The sequence below is a fragment of the Triticum aestivum genome, chromosome 7D, assembly GCF_018294505.1.
Source record: "Triticum aestivum cultivar Chinese Spring chromosome 7D, IWGSC CS RefSeq v2.1, whole genome shotgun sequence".
Lineage (NCBI taxonomy): Eukaryota > Viridiplantae > Streptophyta > Magnoliopsida > Poales > Poaceae > Triticum > Triticum aestivum.
In genome coordinates this window covers 75,899,039-75,907,136 of record NC_057814.1, presented here as the reverse complement: position 1 = coordinate 75,907,136, position 8,098 = coordinate 75,899,039, and positions in this window count along the sequence as shown.

The window sequence follows — 8,098 nt, the reverse complement described above, 5'->3', positions numbered from 1 at the left end:
GCGACAGAGGAGGAAGGGGCGGAGAAGAACGCCCTTAGCGGGGCCTCCCACCTCCTGCTGATGATCGGAGACGAAGGAGCGGAGAACGTCGGAGCTCGTGGAGGCGTTGGTGAAGCTCAGGGTCGACGGTCGCCGTGGCGGTGCGAGAAGAACGATGACAACAGCGTTGGGCGTCGTGGGGGAGAGAGGGCAGAGGAAGAGCGGGGTGGATCTAGGTCTGGCTAGGGTTTGACAGGGGCGGGGTGGCCTTATCCGCTGGCGGAGACGATGGGGAGGTGCGGGATGGCCGTCGTCCACCTCCCCTCTGTGAACAGAGAAGGAAGGAGAGGGGGTAGGTGGGCTGTGCCCCACTGTAGTTAGCAGGCCTAAGTACACAGTGCACTTCGGCCTCTTTCTTTTCTTATGTTGTTTTCTTTTTATTTAATAAACAGTGATGGGTAAGAAAATGTTGGGCATGCTATTTACTAAGGAAAAATATGGGAAGTGCCCCATTTATTCCCTGGTGATCTTAGGCAGTGCCATAAATATTTTGGAGACCAGAAGAATCCATTTGGTATTTTTCATAAATAGGATAGCATTTAAAAATGCCGAGTTGGTGCTGTTATAATTGCTAATGCTCATCTTTGCACAAAAGTGATGTTGTGTTCCTTAACAAATAATTGTTATGAAATTTTTGACAAATGATGAACATTTTTCCAGCAACTTTTGAGCAACTTCAAACTTCACTTGAATTTGAATTGATTGGAATTTCAAATGGGATATTGAACAAAGGTGATTAAGCACTGTTTGGAAAAATGATTAGCTTAATCACAGAGGGTTACTGTAGCATGACACTGGGGGTGTTACAATTATGTTATGCTTGCTCCTATGCGTCACCTAAATTTTTAGAGCCATGGATTTGCTCTAGTGCTTCACTTATATCTTTTTGAGCACGGTGTGCTTTGTTATTTTAGAAGAAATGCTCTCATGCTTCACTTAGATTTATTTGGGAGTTAGTAAAATTTTCAGAAATTCTCTCTTACTTCACTTAGATCATTTTGAGGGAAAGAAAAATTATGCTCATGTTCTTCACTTATATTTGTTCGAGCTTATCAAAAGCAACATATGAAAATAGTCCCAAAGTGATAGATATCCAACGAGGATATAACAAAAACTTTCATGAAGATCATTGGACAAAATAAACTTGATTCTTAGTAATGGTTTTGAGATATGACGATATGATATGTGAGTCATGTTGATGAGTAATTATGCTTTAGTAAGAATATTGATGTTAAGGTTTGTGATTCCCTATGCAAACACGAAAGTCAATAGTTATGCAATGAAATTTATATCCTACTTCTGGTGCATTATTCGGTGTTACTTATGCTTAATGCTTGGGTACGAGATTTTTTGTTTCTTGGTTGGTCGCTTCTCAATCTTTTTGCTAGCCTTAATTTTGCACTAAGTATGATCACTACTTGTGCATCCAAAACCCTATAAACCAGTTTTGCCTTATGAGTCCACTATACCTACCTATATGCGGTATTTCCATGCCGTTCTAAGCAAATTTGCATGTGCCATCTCTAATTTTCAAAATAAATTTCTCTTTTGTGTGCTCTACCGCTCGCGAGGCGGTGAAGGGTGACCAATATTTTCCATGCTAGATGTGTTATTCTCATGGTGAGTGTTTATTCACTTGTCATTGCATGAGAGTGCGAAAAAGGTATTAGGGATGCCCAGTCCCGAAATGAAAAATGAATTTACTTTATGTTGTCAAATAATAAATTCCTTGGAAAGTGTTGGTATGGAGGGAACCCATGGATACGGTTAGCCATGGAAAGTGAAAGTAAAGTTGGAAAAAGGAATAAACTTTATTTTCTGTTTGGGAACCGCCTATGATGTATCTAGCATGGAAAGTGTTGGGATCTCTAAGTCATTTTCGTTGGTGGGAGAAGTATGCCTCTGAAAAAAATGTTTTTATCTCTGGCACGTCTACAAATCCTTACTTCCCTCCGCGAAGGGCCTTTCTTTTACTTATGCAATTTTTATTTTGAATTTGAGTCTCCATCTTCTCTTATAAAGCACCAACTAAGGGGCACTATGATTGTATTTGAGCATTGGGTGTAGATAATATTCGAATGTGTTTCATGAATGGATCAATGATTGAGCATAATGGGCTAGGGATAACTAGCTTTAGTGTTGATATTTTGAAAGACATGGTTTCTTGTTGGTATGCTTGAGTATTAAAGTCTTCATGTCAAAACTAGACTATTGCTTTGAATCATATAAAAGTCCATATGTCCATGCTATAAAGAAAAGAAATATGATGAACATGTTAGGCAGCATTCCACATCAAAAATTCTGTTTTTATCATTTACCTACTCGAGGACGAGCAGGAATTAAGCTTGGGGATGCTGATACGTCTCCAACGAATCTATAATTTTCAATTATTCCATGCTATTATATTATCATTCTTAGATGTTTTACTATCATTTTATATGATTTTTTGGTACTAACCTATTTACATAATGCCCAGTGCCAGTTGCTGTTTTCTGCATGTTTTTTTACATCGCTGGAAATCAATACCAAACGGAGTCCAAACGCAGCAAAACTTTTTGAGGATTGTTTTTGGGGCAGAAGATGGGCTAGGGCTGCACCTGGGGGGTGCCTCGAGGAGGGCAGCACCCACCAGGGCGCCTGGAGGCCCAAGCGCTCCCAGGTGGGTTGTGCCCACCTCGGGTGTTCCCTGAACCGCCTCTTTGCTCTATAAATACCCCAATATTCCAGAAACCATAGGGGGTCGACAAAAATCAATTCCAGCTGCCACAGAGTCCAGTACCACCAGATCCAATCTAGACACCATCACAGAGGGGTTTGCTACGTCTTGAGCTTGCGTTGGTTTTGCTTGAAGAGGAAAGGGTGATGCAGCACAGTAGCGTAAGTATTTCCCTCAGTTTTTGAGAACCAAGGTATCAATCCAGTAGGAAGCTCCACAAAAAGTCCCTCGTACCTACACAAACAAACAAAGAACTCGCAACCAACGCAATAAAGGGGTTGTCAATCCCTTCACAGCCACTTGCGAAAGTGAGATCTAATAGAGATGATATGATAAAGTAAATATATTTTTGGTATTTTATAATATAGATACAAAAAGTAAAGATGCAAATAAAAGTAGATTGGAAGCAAATATGATAAGAGAAAGACCCGGGGGCCATAGGTTTCACTAGAGGCTTCTCTCAAGATAGCATAAGAATTACGGTGGGTGAACAAATTACTGTCGAGAAATTGATAGAAAAGCGAATAATTATGAGATTATCTAGGCATGATCATGTATATAGGCATCCTGTCCGCAACAAGTAGACCGACTCCTGCCTGCATCTACTACTATTACTCCACACATCGACCGACTCCTGCCTGCATCTAGAGTATTAAGTTCATAAGAATAGAGTAACGCATTAAGTAAGATGACATGATGAAGAGGGATAAATTCATGCAATATGATATAAACCCCATCTTTTTATCCTCGATGGCAATAATACAATACGTGCCTTGCAACCCTTTCTGTCACTGGGTAAGGACACCGCAAGATTGAACCCAAAGCTAAGCACTTCTCCCATGGCAAGAAAGATCAATCTGGTAGGCCAAACCAAACTGATAATTCGAAGAGACTTGCAAAGATAACCAATCATACATAAAAGAATTCAGAGATTCAAATACTTCTCATAGATAAACTTGATCATAAACCCACAATTCATCGGATCTCGACAAACACACCGCAAAAAGAGTTTACATCAAATACATCTCCACAAGAGAGGGGGAGAACATTGTATTGAGATCCAAAAAGAGAGAAGAAGCCATCTAGCTAATAACTATGGACCCGAAGGTCTGTGGTAAACTACTCACAACTCATTGGAGGGGCTATGGTGTTGATGTAGAAGCCCTCCGTGATCGATTCCCCCTCCGGCGGAGCGCCGGCGAAGGCTCCAAGATGGGATCTCACGGATACAGAAGGTTACGGTGGTGGAAATTGTGTTTTGGGTGCTCCCTGGATGTTTTCGGGGTACGTAGGTATATATAGGAGGAAGAAGTAGGTCGGTGGCCGAATGTGGGGCCCAGGAGGCAGGGGCGCGCCCTGTGGGGGGGCGCCCTCCACCCTCCTGGCCGCCTCGTTCGCTTCTTGACTTGCACTCCAAGTCCTCTGGATCCGGTTTGTTCCAAAAAGATCTCTCCCGAAGGTTTCATTCCGTTTGGACTCCGTTTGATATTCCTTTTCTTCGAAATACTGAAATAGGCAAAAAAACAGCAATACGGGCTGGGCCTCCGGTTAGTAGGTTAGTCCCAAAAATGATATAAATATGTATAATAAAGCCCATAAACATCCAAAAGGGGTAATATAATAGCATGGAACAATCAAAAATTATAGATACGTTGGAGACGTATCAGGGTTCACCACCTCCATTGGTGCCTCTCCGATGATGCGTGACTAGTTCTTTGTAGACCTTCGGGTCTATAGTTAATAGCTAGATGGCTTCCTCTCTCTCTTGATTATCAATACAATGGTCTCTTCGAGATCCATATGATGTAAGCCTTTTTGTGGTGTGTTTGTTGGGATCCGATGAACTTTGAGTTTATGATCAGATCTATGTTTTTATCCATGAAAGTTATTTGAGTCTTCTTTGATCTCTTATATGCATGATTTCTTATAGCCACGTATTTCTTCTCAACTTGATCTATTTATCTTGCAATGGGAATAGGTGCTTTGTGATGGGTTTGATCTTACGGTGCTTGATCCCAGTGACAAAAGGGGAAACGACACGTATGTATCATTGCCATTAAGGATAACAAGATGGGGTCCATTTCTACATAAATAGATCTTGTCTACATCATGTCATCATTCTTATTGCATTACTTCGTTTCTCCATGAACTTAATACACTAGATGCATGTTGGATAGCGGTCGATGTGTGGAGTAACAGTAGTAGATGCAGGCAGGAGTCGGTCTACTAATCTTGGACGTGATGCCTATATAATGATCATTGCCTAGATATCATCATGATTATTCGAAGTTCTATCAATTGCCCAACAGTAATTGTTTTCCCACCGTTCACTATTTTTCTCGAGAGAAGCCACTAGTGAAACTTACGGCCCCCAGGTCTCTTCTCATCATATTTGCCTTTGCGATCTATTTTCCTTTGCATTTATTTTCAGATCTATCCCAGAAAGAATTATTATGAGAGAGGGAAATATGGTTGTGGAAATCTCCATGTTATTAAGTTACCTCTCTTCATGTTGAGATTGCTTTTGTTTCTTTCTTCTTCTTTGCATATACCAAGTTCTTATTGCCTTGATAATTTGTTCTCTTATAAAATTCTATGCATAGGAAGTATGTTAGACTTAAACGTGTTCGTCACATGTTTTATGATGTTCTCTTTGTGTTTCAATTACTATCTTCATGTGAGCATCATTGAAATCTTATGCCTAGCTAGGGGCGTAAAATGATAGCGCTCGTTGGGAGGCAAGCCAACTTGTATCTCTTTGCTTTATGGTTTTCTTGCTGTTTTTTATAAAATACCCAATTATACCTCTGGTTAGATGTGTTTTTGTGGTTTAAATTAGTGTATGTGCCAAGCATGGCCTTTGGGTTGATTCGGGTGAAAGTTGATTTGATCTTGCTGAAAAAATGAAACTAATGCACTCACGAAAATAATTTTCATAAATCACAGAAACGTGCTTTTGAGTTGATTCTTTTTGCAGAAGATTAATATAAAAATTTCTTAGGTTTTCTAATTTCGCAAGACTTTTGGAGTTACATAAGTATTCAAAATATCTAGATTGCTACAGACTGTTCTGTTTTTGACAGATTCTGTTTTCTTTGCGTTGTGTACTTGTTTTGATGATTCTATGGTTTTCTTTGATGAGTTTTTGGCATAGAAAAGTTGGAATACAGTAGATATAATGCAAAAACAAAATATGAATAGGTTTTCAACAGTACTTATAGTAGTGGTTTGTTTTCTTATACTAACGGATCTCACGAAGGTTTTGTTGGAGTTTTGTGTGATTGAAGTTTTCAAGTTTTGGGTGATCTTACGATGGATGAAGGAATAAGGATTAGCAAAAGGCTAAGCTTGGGGATGCCCGAGGCACCCCAAGATAATATTCAAAGAAGTAGCAAGCAACTAAGCCTGGGGATGCCCCCGAGTGGCATCCCCGCTTTCTTCTAACAACCATCATTATTTTACTTGAAACTATATTATGAGTTTTGCTTGGAGCGTCTTGTATGATATGAGTCTTTGCTTGATTTGCTTTGTGTTCTAAGTCTTGAATCCTTGCTGAGCACACCTTTTTGAGAGAGCCAAAAATTATGTTATGCTTGCTCCTATGCTTCACTTAAATTTTTAGAGCCATGGATTTGCTCTAGTGCTTCACTTATATCTTTTTCAGCACAGTGTGCTTTGTTATTTTTGAAGAAATGCTCTCATGCTTCACTTAGATTTATTTGGGAGTTAGTAATTTTTTTAGAAATTCTCTCTTGCTTCACTTAGATCATTTTGAGAGAAAAAATTAGGCTCATGTTCTTCACTTACATTTGTTCGAGCTTATCAAAAGCAACATATGAAAATAGTCCCAAAGTGATAGATATCCAACGAGGATATAATAAAAACTTTCATGAAGATCATTGGACAAAATAAACTTGATTCTTACTAATGGTTTCAAGATATGATGAGATGATATGTGAGTCATGTTGATGAGTAATTGTGCTTTAGTAAAAATACTGATGTTAAGGTTTGTGATTCCCTATGCAAGCACGAAAGTCAATAGTTATGGAAGGAAATTTATATCCTACTTATGGTGCATTATTCGGTGTTACATATGCTTAATGCTTGGGTACGAGATTTTTCGTTTCTTGGTTGGTCGCTTCTAATCTTTTTGCTAGCCTTCATTTTGCACTAAGTATGATCACTACTTGTGCATCCAAAACCCTTTAAACCAATTTTGCCTTATGAGCCCACTGTACCTACCTATATGCGGTATTTCCATGCCGTTCTAAGCAAATTTGCATGTGCCATCTCTAATTTTCAAAATAAATTTCTCTTTTGCGAGACGGTTAGGGGTGACCAATATTTTCCATGCTAGATGTGTTATTCTCACGATGAGTGTTTATTCACTTGTCATTGCACGAGAGTACGACAAAGGTATTAGGGATGCCTAGTCCCGAAATGAAAAATGAATTTACTTTATGTTGTCAAATAATAAATTCCTTGGAAAGTGTTAGTATGGAGGGCACCCGTGGATACGGTTAGCCATGGAAAGTGAAAGTAAAGGTGGAAAATGGAATAAACTTTATCTTCTGTTTGAGAACCGCCTATGATGTATCTTGCATGCAAAGTTTTGGGATCTCTAAGTTGTTTTCGTTGATGGGAGAAGTATGCCTCTCAAAAAAAGTATTTATCTCTCAATTTAAGCTTTGAGCTCTGGCACCTCTAGAAATCTCTACTTCCCACCGCGAAGGGCCTTTCATTTACTTATGCAATTTTTATTTTGAATTTGAGTATCCATCTTCTCTTATAAAGCACCAACTAAGGGGCACTATGATTGTATTTGAGCATTGGGTGTATCTAATATTCGAGTGAGTTTCATGAATGGATCAATGATTGAGCATAATGGGCTAGGGATAACTTGCTTTAGTGTTGATATTTTGAAAGACATGGTTGCTTGTTTGTATGCTTGAGTGTTAAAGTCTTCATGTCAAAACTATACTATTGCTTTGAATCATATAAAAGTCCATATGTCCATGCACTACTGCAGGATGCTGCTAACGCGACACTACGATCAGAGACCCTTTGACGAAACTGGGTGCGATGCATTAATCGCAAACGCTGATGTAAAAAACATGTCAAAAAAGGTGCAAAATGTTTGCGATGACAGACGCATCGAACACAGTTTGAATTTTAGTTCCATGTGTGATGTAGGGCACATGTTCAGTGCAATTAACCGTTTTCGATGAGGAGCAACAAAAGAAACGGGTAACCAGATGAAGGTGTGTGCGATAAACAGCATACGGTTCACTAGGATGAACTGTTTGTGATTAGGCAACACAAAAGAAACGGCTAGTCAAATCA